The 21088-nt window shown below is 42.1% G+C and overlaps 1 pseudogene; it reads left to right on the plus strand.

Annotated features, from left to right (window-relative positions):
* The first annotated feature begins 1269 nt into the window (after positions 1-1269).
* On the plus strand, positions 1270-13750 carry LOC121439424 (annotated as a pseudogene).
* The last annotated feature ends 7338 nt before the right edge of the window (positions 13751-21088 follow it).

Genomic DNA, 21088 nt, shown 5'->3' on the forward strand with positions numbered 1-21088 from the left:
TTTTCAGAAAAGAGCGGGTCTCCCATGTATATCAGCCATCTGTGGCATATCAAGATGCAGTAAGACTAGGCACGTCATCTAGTATTAAGGTTGAATAATACAACCCAGTAGTTGGATAAGGTTCCCAAGGCAGATCACAGGGTCAGAGACATCCCTACTGTTAGGAGCCCCATCAGAAGAACAAGACCATAATTTACACAACTGTAAAACATGGGTAGAGGGCCTAGGTCAGTCCCTTGTAAGCTCTCTGGATGACAGCCGAGTCTCTGTGATCCTCTCTGGACCTAGGTTAGTAAATTCTGTGGTTTCTCTTTTGGTGCCCTTGGCCTCTCTGTGTCCCACAATCCTTTCTCCACCTCTTCCACAGGATTCTCTGAGGTTCACCAGTGTTTGTAGTTCTGAATCTGTTTCCATCAGTCGCTGGGTTACAATTTCTTAATGAGACCCTCTTGATATTTTCCAACATCTCAGCACTCTGAGGAAATTTTTTTGAGAATAATAATTGTTTGAATGGAAGCTAGCCCGAGGTTATTTCACTTTTGTATACTTACTGGATATATGGTGCTTTCTCAGCTCAAGTACTGTTGAGAGCACTTTCAAGCTTCAGGAGTTTCCTGACACTATGAAAAGGGCAAACACCCACACAGTGTCAGCCTAGTCAGACATGAGAAGTACTGGGCAGGACATCGTACAGTGACTGTGATGGAGAGTCCCAATCAACCATCTGGAGCATTTTCATTGTTTCAATAGTGATGTGAAATGTTTTGCAGCGACTTGTCCCCCCAGAATGCTACATAAACTCCACTTCACAAACATGACACTCCTTCAGGTAGAGGACAGTGTTGGTGTGTTTTCACTGTCCTCTCAAAGAAACTGGCACAAACACTAGCTGACATAACCATGTCCACTTAATTCCCAGATCTTGCAGTGTGCACCCAGTGAGATACAGAAGCTAGAGTTCTCCAGGGGTTCACCCAGAGGCCATGTGCTCGGTGTAAATGCATGTCCTCATCCCTACTTGTGCACCTGCAACAGCTTTCTTTCTCTTCCACTCCATTCCTCGAGGCTTTGGTGTACTTGGTTGGATCCATGTTAGATCCATTCTGCACATGCTCCCTAGAGCCACCTTCAGTGGGCACGTATCTCCTATAGGGGTTGTGTGATGGAAAGAGAACAGATGTGAAACTTGCTAAAAACCTACATGCTGCAAAGTCATTTCAATCCACAAACCATTTATGGAGATGACACTTCTCTCTTTTAGGTCTCATCATGGCTTTCCAATCCCAAAATGTGGAGCCCAATGTCTACAAACTTTATGAAAATGAAATTGAGGGGAGCCTTGATTTTGAACACGGGGCCACTGCAGCAACAGAAAGTGTCATCTATGGTGAAGGTTCTCTAAAAGGTTCGGACAAACCAAAGAACCAGGGCATCCCACACTACAAGGATGATGTGACCCACGTTGCTAACTTCAACTACGTTGGTGATGACATCAGGCATGAGAGCCATGGGAGCCACCAAGGGTACAGAAACCCACAGTTGAAGGAGCAGAATACCATGGTTGCTGGCAGAGTGTCACAGGTCCAGTGCACAAGGCTACGGGATCCAGTTTGGTCTCACACCCAGACAGCAGAATGAGTTGGAAGATGTTTTTGAAAAAACTAAGTACCCCGATGAGATCAAAAGGTATGTGACTTGTTTCAGTATCCGTTCCAGCTCCCATCCATCAGCATCTCTTTAGGAGGTGTGTTCTTCACACTTTGGGCCCTATCTGCTTTGAGCCCAAGCATGAGGTCTTTGTTTAGTTGCTGAGTATGGGAAAGATGTCTGGGAGGTCAAATATATATATATATATATATATAAAAATGTGTATATATATATATATACACATGTATATATATACATATATACACATATGTATATATACATATATACACATATGTATATATATACACATATGTATATATACATATGTGTATATATATACATATATACACATGTACACATATACACATATTCACATATACATACATACATATAAGTATACACACACACACACATATATATATATATATATATATATATATATATGCAGTGTGGATTCTAGAAACGGGTTGGTGCTTCTCAATTTCTTCTTTAAGTTTCCTCTTTGTTTTTTTCCTCCTTCTTAACCTCTTCTTGACGACTCCGTTTTATAATGGGAATTGTATTCAAGACCTAGTGGTTTCTAAGCAATCCCTCTGCTAATATAGCATATTCACCTTGTGTCTATTCATGTGGTTATTTTTCCAATAAAATGAAGATCAATGAAAAGTCAGTTTCATACTTTAGAGCTTACCATCTCTACATAGTTTTGTGTTGGCCTGTGATGCATCTCCAGATGTCTATTCATCTTGCCAAGCTGAAATGCTGTATTTCACTAACAGCTCCAATTTCCATCTTCTTCTCCCAGAAAGGACCTTGCAAAGCGCTTGTTCCTGGGAGAATCCAGCGTGCGGGTCAGTAAATCTGAAAAGACTTTGGGCAAGGCACTCTGCTTCAGGACATGGTCCATGTTCTTGTACCCATTATGAAATGCATGCGTGGGTGAGAGGTGTCCTTGTCTGGGTTATAATAGTAACTGAGCACTGAGTCTTGAAGTTGTCAAGAAGTAAAAATGGAACGGGCACCCATTAAGTGTTCTTTCCCATTATTTGAAACAGCATAGTCTCTTAACTGAAAAAAATCTTAAAAAGCTCATTTCTAATTTTTATCATTTTTATCATATTTGATTTTCTTTATTGAGCTATATATTTATCTCTGTTCCCCCTTCCCTTTCCCTTCTTCCTGACTACACTCTCCTGTAACCCCCACACTCCCACTTTACTCAGGAGATTTTGTCTTCTTCTAATACCTATGTAGATCCATTTATGCCTCTCAGAGTGTCCTCTTTGTTGTCTCGGTTCCCTGGGATTGCTGGTTTTCTTTGCTTTATGACTAAAAACCACTTATGAGTGAATATATATTATATTTGTGTTTGTGGGTCTGAGTTACATCATCCAATATGGTGTTTTCTAGATCCATCCATTTGCCTGCAAATTTCAAGATGTCATTATTTATTTACTGCTGTGCAAATGTTCATTTTCTTTTTTTGTTATTTATTTTTTAAAGATTTCTGCCTCCTCCCCGCCACTGCCTCCTATTTCCCTCCCCCTCCTCCGATCAAGTCCCCATCCCTCGTCAGCCCAAAGAGCAATCAGGTTCCCTGACCTGTGGGAAGTCCAAGGAACCCCCACCTCCATCCAGGTCTAGTAAGGTGAGCATCCAAACTGCCTAGGCTCCCACAAAGCCAGTATGTGCAGAGGATCAAAAACCCATTGCCATTGATTTTGAGTTCTCAGTAGTCCTCATTGTCCACTATGTTCAGCGAGTCCGGTTTTATCCCATGCTTTTTTAGACCCAGGCCAGCTGGACTTGGCGACTTCCCGATAGAACATCCCCATTGTCTCAATGTGTGGGTGCACCCCTCGCGGTCCTGAGTTTCTTGCTCATGCTCTCTCTCCTTCTGCTCCTGATTTGGACCTTGAGATTTCAGTCCAGTGCTCCAATGTGGGTCTCTGTCTCTGTCCCCTTTCATTGCCTGATGAAGGTTAATATTAAGGAGGATGCCTATATGTTTTTCTTTGGGTTCACCTTCTTACTTAGCTTCTCTAGGATCACAAATTATAGACCCAATATCCCTATTTATGGCTAGAAACCAATTATGAGTGAGTACATCCCATGTTCCTCTTTTGGGTCTGGCTTACCTCACTCAGGATAGTGTTTTCTATTTCTGTCCATTTGTATGCAAAATTCAAGAAGTCCTTGTTTTTTACCGCTGAGTATACTCTAATTTGTATATATTTCATACTTTCTTCATCCATTCTTCCATTGAAGGGCATCTAGGTTGTTTCCAGGTTCTGGCTATTACAAACAATGCTGCTATGAACAAAGTTGAGCATATACTTTTGCTGTATGATAGGGCATCTCTTGGGTATATTCCCAAGAGTGGTATTGCTGGGTACAGGGGTAGGTTAATGCCGAATTTCCTGAGAAACTGCCACACTGCTTTCCAAAGTGGTTGCACAAGTTTGCATTCCCACCAGCAATGGATGAGTGTATCCCTTTCTCCACAAACTCGCCAGCAAAGGCTACCATTGGTGTTTTTTTATTTTAGCCATTCTGACAAGTGTAAGATTATATCTCAAAGTTGTCTTGATTTGAATTTCCCTGATCGCTAAGGAGGTTGAGCATGACCTTAAGTGTTTTTTGGCCATTTGAACTTCTTCTGTTGAGAGTTCTCTGTTCAGCTCAGTGCCCCATTTTATAATTGGGTTGATTAGCCTTTTATGGTCTGGTTTCTTGAATTCTTTATATATTTTAGAGATCAAACCTTTGTCAGTTGTGGGGTTGGTGAAGATCTTCTCCTAGTCAGTGGAGACTTTTTGTCTTAGTGACAGTGTCCTTTGCTTTACAGAAGCTTCTCAGTCTCAGGAGGTCCCATTTATTCAATGATGCCCTTAATGTCTGTGCTGCTAGGGTTATACCTAGGAAGTGGTCTCCTGTGTCCATGTGTTGTAGAATACTTCCCACTTTCTCTTCTTTCAGGTTCAGTGTGTTCGGACTGATATTGAGGTCTTTAATCCACTTGGACTTGAGTTTTGTGCATGGTGATAGATATGGATCTATTTTCATTCTTCTACAGATTGACATCCAGTTTTGCCAGCACTATTTGTTGAACATGCTCTCTTTTTTCCACTGTATATTTTTAGCTCCTTTATCGAAAATCAGGTGTTCATAGGTTTGTGGGTTAAAGTCCAGGTCTTCTATTTGATTCCATTGGTCGACTTCTCTGATTTTATGTCAGTACCAAGCTGTTTTCAATATTGTAGCTCTGTAATAGAGTTTGAAGTCAGGGATGGTACCAATGTCCATTTTCTTCATCCATTCTTTGTCTGATGGCCTTCTAGGTTGTTTCCATGTTCTGGCTCTTATGAATAATGCTGCTATGAACATATTTGAGCTGATGTTCTTGTGGCATGATTGAGTGTTTTGGGTATATAACCACCAGTGCTATTGCTGGGTCTGGAGGTGGATTGTTACCTAATTTTCTGTGAAATCGGCAAGCTTATTTTCAAAGAAGCTGTTTCCACTCCCACCAGAAATGCAGTAGTGTTTCTCTTACCCCACATCCTCCCCATCATAAATTGTCATCAGTGTTCTGATCATGGCCATTCTTACAGGTGTATGATGGAATCTTAGAGTTGTTTGGATTTGCATTTCTCTGATGACTAAGAATTTTGAACATTTCATCAAGTGTCTTTCAGCCATTTGAGATTCACAGACTACTCATAATCAGTATGTGAACATCATATATATAGACAGCATTGTGTATTATAAGGTCATGCATTTAGGAAAATGTTAATGTTTACTGGTATGTGTACAGAGATTAATACTGAAGTCCGGACCCTCAGGTCATTTCAGGGTACTTATGTGTACTGTTGTAGTAGGATTCTAAGTGACCTTGGGGACATTCTCATTGATGTAGCAAGCAGTAGGGGAAAAACAGGGCTCAGTTTCAACAAAGAAACACTTAGTTATAAGTGTGGATTAAGTGAGACCAGAGAGAAATTAGTGTTTCATAACGAACCTGTGTTTAATTTATCCAAGAGTCATGTGGAACAACACTCACAAGTGCACATGATTGGCCCTCCACCTTTGTAAGTTTGTGGAAAGCCAATGTAGAAAGCAGCAAAGTTGAACATTCATGTTCCCCGATGCTGTGTTTAGATTATCTAAATACAATGCCAAAATAGTCATGTCAGTGTTATGAGATGTATGGGGCAGACAGCTTTAAAGGGTTAATTTTGTTACAACTAAACAAAAAGAAATGGTAATGGGTTTTTTATTCTAGTGCACTTACTGGCTTTGTGGGAGCCTAGGCAGTTTGGATGCTGACCTTCCTAGACCTGGATGGAGGTGGGTGGTTTTTGGACTTCTCACAGGGCAGCGAATCCTGATTGCTCTTTGGGCTGATGAGGGAGGGGGAATGATTGGAGGGGGGGGGATGGGAGGCAGTGGCGGCGAGGAGGCTGAAATCTTTAATAAATGAATAATTAATTAATTAATAAAAAGAATTACATTGAGCCCATTTAAGTTAATCGAGTAAAGAGAACGTGATCAGGGGATGCTATTGATAGTCAAAATGCAGGTTGGTACTGAGGAGAGGGCCCAAAGATAAAGCTCTTGCCACATGAGTCTGAGGATCTGGGTTGGAACCCTCAGCATAAAGTTTAGCAGGTGTCAGCTCACCTGTAGTCAGAATCTCTTATTCAGGAGGCAGAGACTGCGGATCCTTAGGGAGATCTAGATTAGCTCAGTTGCTGAGCTGAGGTTCATGGACAACCCTGCCAGTGTAAATCATGTGGGGAGCAAGCTAAGAAGATGCTTGACTCTGACCTTGGTCCTCTGCATGCACGAGTGTGCATTTGCACATAGATACACATGCAGATCACACACCTTTGCAAGTTTTTATGTGTTTGCAAATACATAAAAAGCAAAGGTGCCAAGCCACAGTCAAGTGTGTCTTCTGTTGACTAACTTGAAAACTGAAAGTATTCTTTTCCTTTAAAGGAGTCTATATTGAACATGTGTGTTTTTTGAAATGTGGGAAAAGATAGAGCTCACTTTAAGTAAGAGCTGTAACTATCTTATTTTCAAATGAATATCTTTCCTTCAGACAGTAAAGACTAATGTTTAGATCATGGGATAAAAGCTGAGGCCATGAGCCCAGAGGCCACTCCATAGCAAATGAGAAGTGGAAAAGCAGTGCAGAGTGCTATTCATGCTAAATTCCTTCAGCATGGATCAGGGAGTCTTGATGTAGGCAAACTCCCTACCTGCAGCAGTAGCTTCTGCGGAATAGCAGTCCTGCCTAGGAGCCCCTGATGACTGACATCCTAACACCACTAGGTGTAAACTACAGTAGGACCAGGCTCAGGTTGGAGAAACTGGGAGAGAAGAGGGAGATTCCCCCAGGATGGAGAGGAGCAGAGATTGGAAAAGAAAAGCTGAAGGAGTGAGGAATTCTCCTGCTTTCAAGCTGACAGGACCCTGTACTTCAGCTCCAGAGACACAGAGGTGCTGCAGCCCCAGAGACTGATGTGACGCAGCTCTGGAGACACAGATGCCCTACAGCTCCTGAGGCTGATGCACTGCGGCTCCAGAGAGGCCGATGCCCTGCAGCTCTAGAGATGCTGATGAATCACAGCTCCAGAGTGACTGATATACTGCAGAGCCCTATGTACTGCAGCTTTAGAGGGGCTGATGATGCACTGCAGCTCCAGAGAGGCTGATGCACTGCAGCTTCAGAGAGACTGATGCACTGGAGCTCCAGAGGCTGATGCACTACAGCTCCAGAGGCTGATGCACTGCTGCTCTAGAGAGCATGGACACAGCATACAAGAAAAAACACTCCTGTTCTCTTGTTTGCATATTCTTCAGTGTGACATTCCCAAAGCCTTCTTATTTCCCCTTTCCTCTTATAAACATAATAGATAGGCTTTAGTAATAAATCATGGGGGACTCTGATCTAATGTGAACCCACATGAGTTTGCCACTGGTGATGTGGGAGTCCCCTCTGTGTACAATGATTACCATTAATGAAGAAAGAAACTGCTTTGGACCTATAGCAAGGCAGAACTTAAGTAGGCAGGGAATGCGAGGCTGAATACTGGGATAAAGAAGGGCAGAGTCGGAGCGAAAAGCCATGGACCCAATGCTAGAGGCAGACATGGCCAAATTTGCTCATAAGCCACTGTCACATGGAGAAACACAGATTAATAGAAGTGGGTTAAATTAATATATGAGTTAGCCAATAATATGCTAGAGCTAATATGCCAACAGTGACTTAATTAATATAGATCCTGTGTGATTATTTAGGGGCTAAGCTAACCGGGAGGCTGGGAACCAACAAGCAGCATCCTCCCATCACACTGGGGCTTTGATTGTTTTCATGGAGGCATCATGTTGGGAGTATTGAGTTCCCCTCATGGCTTCTGGTCCTTTAGTTGGTCTTCTTTAGACTATACATCCACATAATAGGAGGGGCAGGCAGGGGAGAAAGGACATGGACTTAAAGATGTGCAGTTTGAGAACTTCCAATATAATGGACCCTTATTCCCTAGGAGTCTCAGAGGATGGTGACATCTAACAGGTAAGTGTGACTGTATTTCCATAGCTGGCTATGTATTAAGGAGGAGACAGTTTGTTTTAACTGTTCTCCACATTGTTGCAGATCACATTCCTGAGTGGAGGTACATCCTAAAAACTTTGATCTCCTTGTAGAAGAACAGAGCCCAGGATGCCCTTCATGTTGGGCAAAAGTAGGGCATAATTATCAAGCTACAACTCTCATTGAGAAAATTGCCTTTATCCTGAGCCCAGAAAAGTTAGGAGGGCATGAAAGAGGGGGAGGGCAAAATTCCATAACTGAGAGTGACCTACCCCTATTACCTACACAATGGAAGCAGGGAGTCCCAAGATATCTGAATGATTTGTCTGAATTGGCTCATTTCCCTATTCCTATAGATCCCAACAGTACATCTCTGTGCACGCCTCCCTTTGAGTAGTGTTAGCTCTCCCAAGTCAATTTGGGAATGGTGTTTGTTTGTTTGTTTGTTTGTTTGAGCTGGGGATAGGATGTGACTTTGCACACTCTTTTGGCAAGTGTGATACCTTGTAATCACCCCACCTCCTTAAGGTGCTGGAGCAATAAGAAGCCGTCCATCGATAAATGGTGACCTGAAATCATGGGAGTAAAGTGGTTCACCGTGGAGAAATTATGTGTTTTGATAAAGAAAAATATGCCAGAGTAGATCCAGAAACACCGGAACAGAAGGAGAAGATGCTGGAGGGACAAAGAGGAGAGGGGAATGAGGAGGAGGAGGAGAAGGAGGAGGAGCCTGGGAAAGAAGGAGATTGTTTTCTGACAGTAAGGGGAGGTAGGAAGCAGGTATCCCACTATCCTACGTGGTGAATCTCACAGCATCCCTTGTCCTTCCTGACATGGGCCCCTTGTATGGAGCCCCACTGGGAGTTAGGATTGAGCTTCTGTACAAGGCAGTACAAGCACATGTATTGTTGAAGTGCGTTGACTTCATTTTGATTTTTGACCTTTTGTACAGAAAATAGATTTTTGTTCCTTTAGAATCATCCAGCACCTTTGTATATTCCAGTTTTTCTGCTTGTTCTTCTGCTTTGATCCCTGAGCCTTGAAGGGAGGAGGTTATGAACACATTCCATTTGGGATAGGGCACTCCATAGTTGTTAGCAGAGATTGCCACTCACACGGTCTATAGCTAATGGAAAGTCTTTATTCCAGCTGACTAGGATGACACCCAGGTATCTGGGCACCAAGGCATGGCCCCAGGCGTCCAGAACACAGTGGTTTTAAGGGCATCTTAAAACCTAGATGTCCTAGCATCTAGCTTAGCCAATGCAGTTGCCTGTGCAGAAGTAAGCAGTTTGAATCACGCTGTTTACTGAAGCTAAGATAAGCAGTTAGCTGGTGGAAGGGTTCATACAAACAGGTACTTTAACCACAGCTAAGTTAGTTAGAATATCCCTGATTTTGGTTTCTAGAATAGATTTAATTAACTTCCTGTGGGATTTTCATTTACAGAGATCAAATTCTATTTCTACGTGAAATGGCCTCAATGACAATTGAGATGGAGAAACCTCTTCACTGGCTTAACCTGTCACATTTCCCACTAGATTAGAAGGCATGAGTCAAATCATTGATTCTTCCTATTCTAGGAGGGCATAGTTGTTTCTAGAAACCAGTAACTTGAATGAGTTTGTTTTCTGTTTGAGGCAGTTGGCCATGCAGGTGAAGATGCAGGGTTCCACAGTTAGTCTGATCAGGACAAGAATCAATGGTCCAGTTAATGCTGACACTAAGCTATAGGGATTTAGTCACCAGAGATTGTTAACAATGTAATGATCTATATCTTCTTTCTTTCCTTCCTTTGAGCTTTTCTCTCTCCCTTCTTTTCCTCTTCCCCTTCTCTTATCTTCTGCTTTCTTTCTTCTTTCTATCGACTAATCTTGTCCCCTCACGTACCCTTTCCACCTTCCTTTCCTCATCATCCCCCAGTCCTTTCTCCTCTGTAGTAATACGAGCGGCAGGGCTGTGTCCCAGGCACCCGGACGCCTGCACAGCTAGCTTTAGTTAATATTTTCTAGATGTACATAGATATATTTTAGATAGGCATTCTTCATATCTTTCAAAACTTATAGAATATGGCATTTTAAATGTTTTAATAACTTAGGGTTTTTCATGACAATGAGACATGTCTGCTCCTGGCAGCACCAATCTACTTCAAGAAGAAGATGGGCATCAAAGAGGATCCTTATGGAGTTTGATAGCCATTTGGGCAAGAAACTGCTCTTGCCTGGACTGTTGCATAAACTGGACACAGAGAACCCACAGAGAGAGGACTACTGAACTTGCCTAAAGGTGAGATGATCTTTCGGGGTTCCTGATTCATGAAAGAGATTGCAAGACATTCTGCAGGACACAGCAGATAGTGACTGAACTGCCTTTGAAATTTCCTGCTTCATGGAAATGTCTGCTGGATACTATGGGCCTGTAGGCCAAAGAAGGATGCCCCAAAGGTACAAAAGAACTGGTGACTGTACAGGCAGCGAGACATCTCTGTCATTTCTAGAGTTTTCTTATTTCTTGTTTACTTAGGTAGTATTATATCCTTCTGGAGTCTTTGATGGAGTTGAAGAATGTCTATCTAACTGAAATACATCTCTATATATCTAGAAAATCTAACTAACATGACTACAAGCTTTACTATTATTGATGATTATCCATTAACAACCTATATTTTCTAATTATACATTATACTTTTAAAATGAATTACACAATCACAATATCTTAATCAAGAGCAGAAATACATATACATATAGCAAAATTGACCTTAAAATCCATACCAATGCAAATTATTCATACCTATATCATATCCCTCTTTAAATGTAAAAGAACATTTATAAACAATATTTTGGGAACATGGGCGCAGTTTTTTCTCTCCAAAATGCTTCCTGCTGAATGGGGGCATTGTTAATTAGGTCTTTCATGGTATAACCTGTGTGCTAGTTTCATCTCAGTTGGCAGTTGAGCGAAGCAATTTTTTGAAGATGTTCACAACCTTTCAGGAGGGCATGGTCAATCATACCAAATTGGAATAGAAGAAATCCACAGGGTCTGGTCCTCTATGAAAAGAAAAGAAGAACCTCTCCAAAGCATCATATTCTTAGACCCAAATTTTGAAATCGTAATACCCTTATATCCATTCTGGTTTAGCTTGGCAGCCCATGTAATGAAATGTCTCTCTGTACTTAGCTCCTTTACAGTCAAAAATTTTAAAGAAAGCACAATGTACATAATCCAGACTCTTTGTGAATTTTCCATTTTTACGTGGCTTATTTTTCTTTATTTCTTTTAATCTTTTAACTATCTGTACTCTGTCTCTTTAAAGACTTTACCCTTTTCTTTTTAAGACATTAACTTTATTCTTTATATTTTTCTTCTTCTCTCTCTCAAGCCTACATACATTCATCCAACAGTGTGGTCTTTTATGTCTGAATCTGTTTTATTGTGAATCTGTAACATTTTTTTTACTATCCAGGAGCATTTCTTAAAATGTTAAGCTGTTCTTAAAAACTTAAGTTGCACCATGTACAGGTAATATGGTACTGCCTGTGTCCTGCCCAGTCGAAACCTTAACTGCGCTGTTATCACAATAATTACGGTAGTTCCAGTTCAGCATGGAGCAGTTGCTCCTGCCTCAGATCCATTTGGTGCCTCTGAGCTGTGCAGAGTTCCAGCACACAGCAAGTCCACATTGGAGCTGCACTCAGCAGTTTAATTCTGAGACTGAGCATGCAGCACAGAAACTCTTTTTATCCAAGTTACAACCAAATCTGACATGCAGAGCACTGTGCAGTGTGAAAACAGGTCTCTGTATGTAGGCGGGAATCCGCCATGCTCTTCGGCCTGCCTAAGCCTGATTTTGCAGTCTGCCCAGGTGCAGGCAGGGAGTGCTGAGCCATCAGCACAGTCTCAGAGCACTCTCCTTTCGATCCCAAGTGGGAACACAAATATCCAGTACCCTAAAAAGCCTTTGAAATGCTTTAAAGCCAGAGTTAACGCTTGCAGCATAGGCCCAGGAAGCCGTGCTTTAAAATGACGCAGCGTTTTTTATGCTGCTGTTGCCGAATCAGGAAATCTCTCTACAGCACGCCACCAACAAACAGCAAAAATCTGTGTTAAACTCTCTCTCCCTTATTTTTAAGCCTTCTCATGTTTTTAAGTGGATTTAGTCCATCACGTCTGGGCACCATCTGTAGTAATAGGAGTGGTGGGGCTGCGTCCCCAGCACCCCAGCCACCCATATGGCTAGCTTATGCACCAAAATAATTACACGGACACTGTATTCTTTTAATCACTGCTTGGCCCATTTCTATCTAGCCGCTTCTAGGCTAACTCTCACACCTGGACTAGCCCATTTCTAATATTCTATGTACCACAGCTAGGTGTGCTTACCGGGAAGATTCTAGCCTACTTCCATCCTGGGTCGGAGCTTCATCGCGTGTGTCTGCCCAGGAGCCGGGAGCATGGCGTCTCTGCTGAGGTGTCTGCTCCCGAGAGGAGAGTTGTTGAGTCTCTGAGCTCATTTCCTCTTTCTCCCAGCATTCTGTTCTATTTACTCCACCCACCTATGTTCTAAGCTATGAGGCCAGGCAATTTCTTTATTACTTTACCAATGAAATCAACAGATTGATATATCTCCTCTACTTATTTAAAAAGCAGTTACTCATGCATGCACTCCAGGGCACTGGCAGCCCATTCGCAACACCTCATCTTCACTCTTCTCCTCTCTTAGACCAATAGGCTGCTGAATTTTCAGCAAGCCTGCTGAAAACCAGACTTGGCCCAGGCATTGGCCCATCACTTCGCAGCAGCTTCCTTTCCTGTGCATAGGAGATAAGAGGCCTCTATGGGAAGACACAGAAACCTCCACAGTCACCCAGCAAGGGCCTTGCATTTTTGTAGATCTTTCATGGATAAAATAGTACAGGGTCAAAGTAAAAGAAATTAGTAATATATTCAGGTTTCTGGCTCTTCAACTTAGATCAGAAATCTTGGGATCATCTCAAACAATCAAATTTGAATAATCTATGGCAGTTGTTTCAGCTGTTCCTGCACCTATTTAAACGGAACCAGAATTGGGACCCATTTGGCCTTTGTTAATATAGATTCAAGGCCAAATATGAGCTCTCCCATCTTCTCTATTATAGGCATATATCATGAGGATTACATAGACAAGAATTCATGCAGTGGGGTGTGACTTTCCAGAGAGTCAGGGAAGATATCATTATTCTAAGCAGTAGTTCAAGTAAGTCAGATAATTCAAGGGAATGACGAGGTACCTTTTACTTGGCAGAGAAAGACTGGTCGATCTAAAGCCTCACTGGCATTTACTGTTACACAGAGTTGTGTTTTCCTCTTGTGATATTGACTGTTGAATACACTAAAGCCATCTCTTTCACCATGTTATTGCAGAGCTGGTTTAAGAAAAGAAGAACCCAATACAGGAAACATCAGCAGTCTCAGATTCTCCAGTGTACATCTGCTGATAGCCAGGACACCTTGCAGTAAAGCTTTTGTAGGAGTCCTGAAGCATCATCTTGTCCAGGCCTCAGATGAAGACAGGATCTTCAGGTGTCACTGACACCTTCTGATGGCTGTGACACCTTATCCCTTCAGCAATAAAGAGTTGTGTATTCAAAATATTTCATGTCCTTTTTGGGGGTCAGTAAGGTGTGGATGTCCATTATTGAGAAAATATTTAACAGAAGATAAAAGGAAGGGATCAAACCCTGAGTCATCTTTACTACTCCACAAGTCACAAAAGTTTCTCAAGACTGACGGCAATCCTCGCTCAGACATATATTCTTCTCTCTTGTCACATTGTACCATCCTTACCTTAACTCGACCCTGTAGGAACAAACACCTAAGAACAGGAACAGGACAAGTCCCCAGTGATAAGACTGTTCACGACAAAAACAGAGTTTCCCCCAAATCTACGAGTTCACTCTTGTACTGCAACAAATACAAAAAGACTACTTTCTGAGCATTCATCAGTGGGGAGTGTGACCAGTGACCTAGGCTACCCCCAGGTCTGTTCACTGTCCCTCCTTTCAATGGTACAGTTATGGTACTAGGAGTCCTCCTGACACAGATCCTACTGTTTCAAAGGAAACACAAGAGCCCATCCCATGCCCATTAGAAAGAGGCTTCTTCTTTGCTCCCACACCTAGACCAAGATGCACAAGAGGCATATTGATCGATCCTCCCAGGTCAGGCAGGAGAGGCAAAGGATTCTCAGTAGATGCACCAGGTCAGGTTAGGGGTAGACATAGGATGCAGACTTCAGAGCATGCAGGGAGCAATGGGCTGTGTTAGCCCAAGGGTGATTGGAGGAGAAGCAGTGTGGAAAGCCTATAGAGATGGTTATGCCTGAGTTCCGGCAGGGAGGACACATCAGGGTGGCATTAGCATGGTGGTGTATGTCGTGCGGTTAGAGTACATGACCTGTGAGAAAGTGGCCAAGGCGTGAGCTGCTTTTGATGCTGTGACTGCTTGTAGATATGGCAGACTCTAGAAAAGGGGGTGCAGCAGGATGTGTTAAAGCCTCTTTCTAAACTGAGTACCGGTAAGGGGGGAATCTGGACTTTGAAATAGAGAAGATGGACTACACTTCCTGGTCATCCTACAGGGGCTAAACTGCCCGATACCTCCTCTCTCTTCCTATCCCATCCAGCTTTCATCCAGATTCCCCCCACCCCTTGTCTCCCTTCCTCCCTCCCTCCCTTTTTGGCTGGCATAGCACCTCCCTTCTCAGCCTGCTCGAACCCAAATCGGGAGGGCAAAGGGGAGGGCGGTAGCTCCTTTGTCTCCATAGCCTGCCTGCAGCAAGAAGGGTGGGCCCTTTGTTTGCGAGCTAACCAAGCAGCACGGAGTTTCGATCTGGGCACCAAGTGAAACATCATTTGTGGTGAGTGAGTGCTGCGGCAGCCAGGAACAGGGAACTCAGACTTACCTCAGCCCGCCTACACTTCCTGGTCATCCTACAGGGGCTATACTGCCCGATACCTCCTCTCTCTTCCTATCCCATCCAGCTTTCATCCAGATCCCCCACCCCCTGTCTCCCTCCCTCCCTCCCTTCTTTGCCGGCATAGCACCTCCCTGCTCAGCCTGCTCGAACCCAAATCGGGAAGGCAAAGGAGAGGGCGGTAGCTCCTTTGTCTCCATAGCCTGCCTGCAGCAAGAAGGGTGGGCCCTTTGTTTGCGAGCTAACCAAGCAGCACGGAGTTTCGGTCTGGGCACCAAGTGAAACATCATTTGTGGTGAGTGAGTGCTGCGGCAGCCAGGAACAGGGAACTCAGACTTACCTCAGCCCGCTGACATTTCCTGGTCATCCTACAGGGGCTATACTGCCCGATACCTCCTCTCTCTTCCTATCCCATCCAGCTTTCATCCAGATCCCCCCACCCCCTGTCTCCCTCCCTCCCTCCCTTCTTTGGTGGCATAGTACCTCCCAGCTCAGCCTGCTTGGGCCGTGGGACCGAACCCGAATCGGGAGGGCAAAGGGGAGGGCAGTAGCTCCTTTGTCTCCATAGCCTGCCTGCAGCAAGCAGGGTGGGCCCTTTGTTTGCGAGCTAACCAAGCAGCATGGAGATCCGATCTAGACACCAGGAGAAACATCACTGGGGAGTGACATCACTGGGAAGGTACAACAGTGGGCAAGAAGACCGGATCCTGTAAAAGAAGATCCATAGGGGAGTATTGGGAGGAAGAGATGGGCAGACGCCAATGCAAGAATTCACCCAACAATCTGAAAAACAACACGAAACCACCAGAAGCCAGCGACCTCACAACAGGAGGACATGAACACCTTAATCAAGAAGAAGTAGAAAAAACTGACTCCATGAAAGTGATTGACACCCTTAAACAGCATATAAAAAACGCCCTTATAGAAATGGATGAGAAGTATAACAGAAAGTTCGAGGTACTGAGTAAATCAGTGAATGATACCCTAGGAAACCAAGGAAAAACAATCAAGCAGATAATGGAAACAGTTCATGACTTGAAAACTGAAATGGAGGCAATGAAGAAAACACAAACAGAGGGCCGGCTGGACATGGAAAATCTGGGTAAACGAATAGAGAATACAGAAACAAGCATAACCAGCAGAATACAAAAGATAGAAGAAAGAATCTCAGATTCTGAGGATAACATAGAGAAAATAAACACACTGATCAAAGAAAACAGCAAGTCCAACAAACTCTCATCACAAAACACTCAGGAAATATGGGACACAATAAAAAGACCAAACCTAAGAATAATTGGAGTAGAAGAAGGTGAAGAAGTGCAGCTCAACGGTCCAGAAAATATACTTAATAAAATTATAGAAGAAAACTTTCCCAACCTGAAGAAAGATGTGCCTATGAAGGTTCAAGAAGCATACAGAAAACCAAATAGGCTGGATCAAAAAAAAATCCCCTCGCCATATAATAATCAAAACACAAAATATACAGAAAAAAGAAAGAATATTAAGAGCCGCAAAGGAAAAATGCCAAGTTACTTATAAAGGTAAACCTATCAGACTTACACCTGACTTCTATATCGAAACCATGAAAGCCAGAAGGTCCTGGATAGATCTACTGCAAAAACTAAGAGACCATGGATGCAAGCCCAGACTACTATATCCAGCCAAGCTTTCATTCACTATAAATGGAGAAAACAAAATTTTCCAGGATAAAAACAAATTTAAACAATACGTAGCCACAAATCCAGGCTTACAGAAAATAATAGAAGGAAAATCACTAACCAAGGAGTCCAACAATGACCACAATAACTCAGACATCTAGAGACCCTTCACAGCGCAACTCAAAGAAGGGAAACACATAAACCCTACTACTAAATAAGTGACCAGAGTTAACAACAACTGGTCATTAATATCACTTAATGTCAATGGACTCAACTCACCTATAAAAAGGCACAGGCTAAGAGATTGGATACGAAAAAAGGATCCAACATTCTGCTGTTTGCAAGAAACACACCTCAACCACAAAGACAGGCACCTACTCAGAGTAAAGGGCTGGGAAAAGGCTTATCAAGCAAATGGACCTAAGAAACAAGCAGGTGTGGCCATACTAATTTCTAACAAAGTTGACTTCAAACTTAAATCAATCAGAAGAGATGGAGAGGGACATTTTATACTCATAATAGGAACAATTCATCAGGAAGGAGTCTCAATCCTGAATATCTATGCCCTTAATATAAAAGCACCCACGTTTGTAAAAGAAACCTTACTAAAACTCAAGGCAGCCATCAAACCGCACACACTAATAGTAGGAGACTTCAACACTCCTCTCTCACCAATGGACAGGTCAATCCGACAGAAACCTAACAGAGAAATTAGAGAATTAATGGGGGTAATGAAGCAAATGGACTTAACAGACATCTGTAGATTATTCCACCCAAAGAGGAAAGAATATACCTTCTCTGAAGCTCATGGAACCTTCTCGAAAATTGACCACATACTCGGTAACAAAGCTAACTTACACAGTTACAAAAAAATATTAGTAACCGCCTGTGTCTTATCAGAACACCATGGATTAAAGTTAGAATTCAACAACAATGCTACCCCCAGAAAGCCTACAAACTCATGGAAACTGAACAGTCAACTACTGAGCCATATCTGGATTAAGGAAGCAATAAAGAAAGAAATTAAAGTCTTCCTTGAATTCAATGAAAATAAAGAAACAACATACTCGAACTTATGGAACACTATGAAAGCAGTCCTAAGAGGAAAGTTCATAGCACTAAGTGCCCACTTAAAGAAAACAGAGAAAGCACATATTGGAGACTTAACAGACCACATGAAAGCTCTAGAAAAAAAAGAAGCAGACTCACCTAGGAGGAGTAGAAGACTGGAAATAATCAAACTGAGGGCTGAAATCAACAAAATAGAAACACAGAAAACAATCCAAAGAATCAATGAAACAAAAAGCTGGTTTCTGGAGAAAATCAAAAAGATTGATAAACCCCTATCCAAACTAATCAAACTGCAGAAAGAGAATATGCAAATTAATAAGATCAGAAACGAAAAGGGGAACATAACCACAGGCACAGAGGAAATTCAGAGAATCATTAGATCTTACTACAAAAGCCTGTATGCCACAAAACTGGAAAATGTAAAAGAAATGGACACTTTTTTAGATAAATCCCATATACCAAAGATAAACCAGGACCAGGTGAACAACCTAAATAGACTGATTAGTCGCGAAGAATTAGAAGCTGTTATCAAAAACCTCCCTACCAAAAAAAGCCCAGGACCAGATGGTTTCAATGCGGAATTCTACCAGAACTTCCAAGAAGACCTAATACCTATACTCCTTAATGTATTCCACAATATAGAAACAGAAGGGTCATTACCAAATTCCTTTTATGAAGCTACAGTTACTCTGATACCAAAACCACACAAAGACTCAACCAGGAAAGAGAATTACAGGCCAATCTCACTCATGAACATCTACGCAAAAATCCTCAACAAAATACAGGCAAACCGAATCCAAGAACACATTAGAAAAATTATCCATTATGATCAAGTAGGCTTCATCCCAGAGATGCAGGGCTGGTTGAACATATGAAAATCTATCAATGTAATCCATCATATAAATAAACTGAAAGAAAAAACCATATGATCATTTCATTAGATGCTGAAAAAACATTTGACAAAGTTCAACATCCCTTTATGATAAAAGTATTGGAGCGATTAGGGATACAAGGGTCATACTAAATATAATAAAAGCTATATACAGCAAGCCGACAGCTAACATCAAATTAAATGGAGAGAAACTCAAAACCATCCCACTAAACTCAGGAACACGACAAGGCTGTCCACTCTCACCATACCTCTTCAATATAGTGCTTGAAGTTCTAGCAATAGCAATAAGACAACATAATGGGATCAAGGGGATTCGAATTGGAAAGGAAGAAGTTAAGCTTTCGTTATTTGCATATGATATGATAGTGTACATAAGCAACCCCCAAAACTCCACCAAAGAACTTTTACAGCTGATAAACACCTTTAGTAATGTGGCAGGATACAAGATCAACTCCAAAAAATCAGTCGCCCTCTTATACACAAAGGATATGGAAGCAGAGAGGGCAATCAGAGAAGCTTCACCTTTCATGATAGCCAAAACAGCATACAATATCTTGGGGTAAATCTAATCAAGGAAGTGCAAGATCTATTTGACAAGAACTATAAGGCATTGAAGAAAGAAATTGAAGAGGATACCAGAAAATGGAAGGACCTCCCTTGCTCTTGGATTGGGAGGATCAACATAGTAAAAATAGCAATCTACCAAAGGCAGTTTATAGATTCAATGCAATCCCCATCAAGATCCAATCAAAATTCTTCACAGATCTTGAGAGGACAATAATCAACTTTATATGGAAAAATAAAAAAAACCCAGGATAGCCAAAACAATCCAATACAATAAAGGATCTTCTGGACACATTACCATCCCTGACTTCAAACTCTATTACAGAGCTACAGTAATGAAAACAGTGTGGTACTGGCATAAAAACAGAGAAGTCGACCAATGGAATCGTATAGAAAATCCGGATTTTAACCCACAAACCTATGAACACCATATTTTCAATAAAGGAGCTAAAAGTATACAATGGAAGAAAGAAAGCATCTTCAACAAATGGTGCTGGCACAACTGGATGTCAACCTGTAGAATAATGAAAATAGACCCATATCTATCACCATGCACAAAACTCAAGTCCAAATGGATTAAAGACCTCAATATCAGCCCGAACACACTGAATCTGATAAAAGAGAAAGTGGGAAGTACCCTACAATATATGGGCACAGGCGATCACTTCCTAGTTATAACCCGAGCAGCACAGACATTAAGGGCAACATTGAATAAATGGGACCTACTAGAACTGAGAAGCTTCTGTAAAGCAAAGGACACTGTCACTATGACAAAAAGGCAACCTACTGACTGGGAGAAGATCTTAACCAACCCCGCCACAGACATAGGTCTGATCTCCAAAATATATCGAGAACTCAAGAAACTAGATTTTAAAATGCTAATTAACCCAATCAAAAAATTGGGCAATGAACTGAACAGAGAATTCTCAACAGAAGAATTTCAAATGGCGAAAAGACACTTAAGGTCGTGCTCAACTTCCTTAGCAATCAGGGAAATGCAAATCAAAACAACTTTGAGATACCATCATACACCTGTCAGAATGGCTAAAGTCAAAAACACCAATGATAGCCGTTGCTGGAGAGGCTGTGGAGGAAGGGGTACCCTCATCCATTGCAGGTGGGAATGCAATCTTGTGCAACCACTGTGGAAATCAGTGATTCGGTTTCTCAGGAAATTCGGGATCAACCTACCCCTGGACCCAGCAATACCACTCTTGGGAATATACCCAAGAGATGCCCGATCATATGACAAAAGCATTTGTTCATCTATGTTCATAGCAGTATTATTTGTAATAGCCAGAACCTGGAAACAACCTAGATGCCCTTCAATGGAAGAATGGATGAAGAAAGTATATATACACATTAGAGTACTACGCTGCGGTAAAAAACAATGACTTCTCGAATTTTGCATGCAAATGGATGGAAATAGAAAACACTATCCTGAGTGAGGTAACCCAGACCCAAAAAGATGAACATGGGATGTACTCACTCATAATTGGTTTCTAGCCATAAATAAGGGTCACGGAGACTACAATTGGTGAACCTAAAGAAGCTAAATAAGAAGGTGAACCCAAGGAAAAACATATAGTTATCCTCTTGGTTATGGGAAGTAGACAAAATAGCCGGGGAGAAAATTGGGATCTTGGGGGTGGGATGGGATGAGGGTAAGGGGGGATGGGGAGAGAAAAGTGAGAAGG

The sequence above is a fragment of the Microtus oregoni genome, unplaced genomic scaffold, assembly GCF_018167655.1.
Source record: "Microtus oregoni isolate MIOR12 unplaced genomic scaffold, Mior012 000061F_ref0000440, whole genome shotgun sequence".
NCBI classification, from domain to species: domain Eukaryota; kingdom Metazoa; phylum Chordata; class Mammalia; order Rodentia; family Cricetidae; genus Microtus; species Microtus oregoni.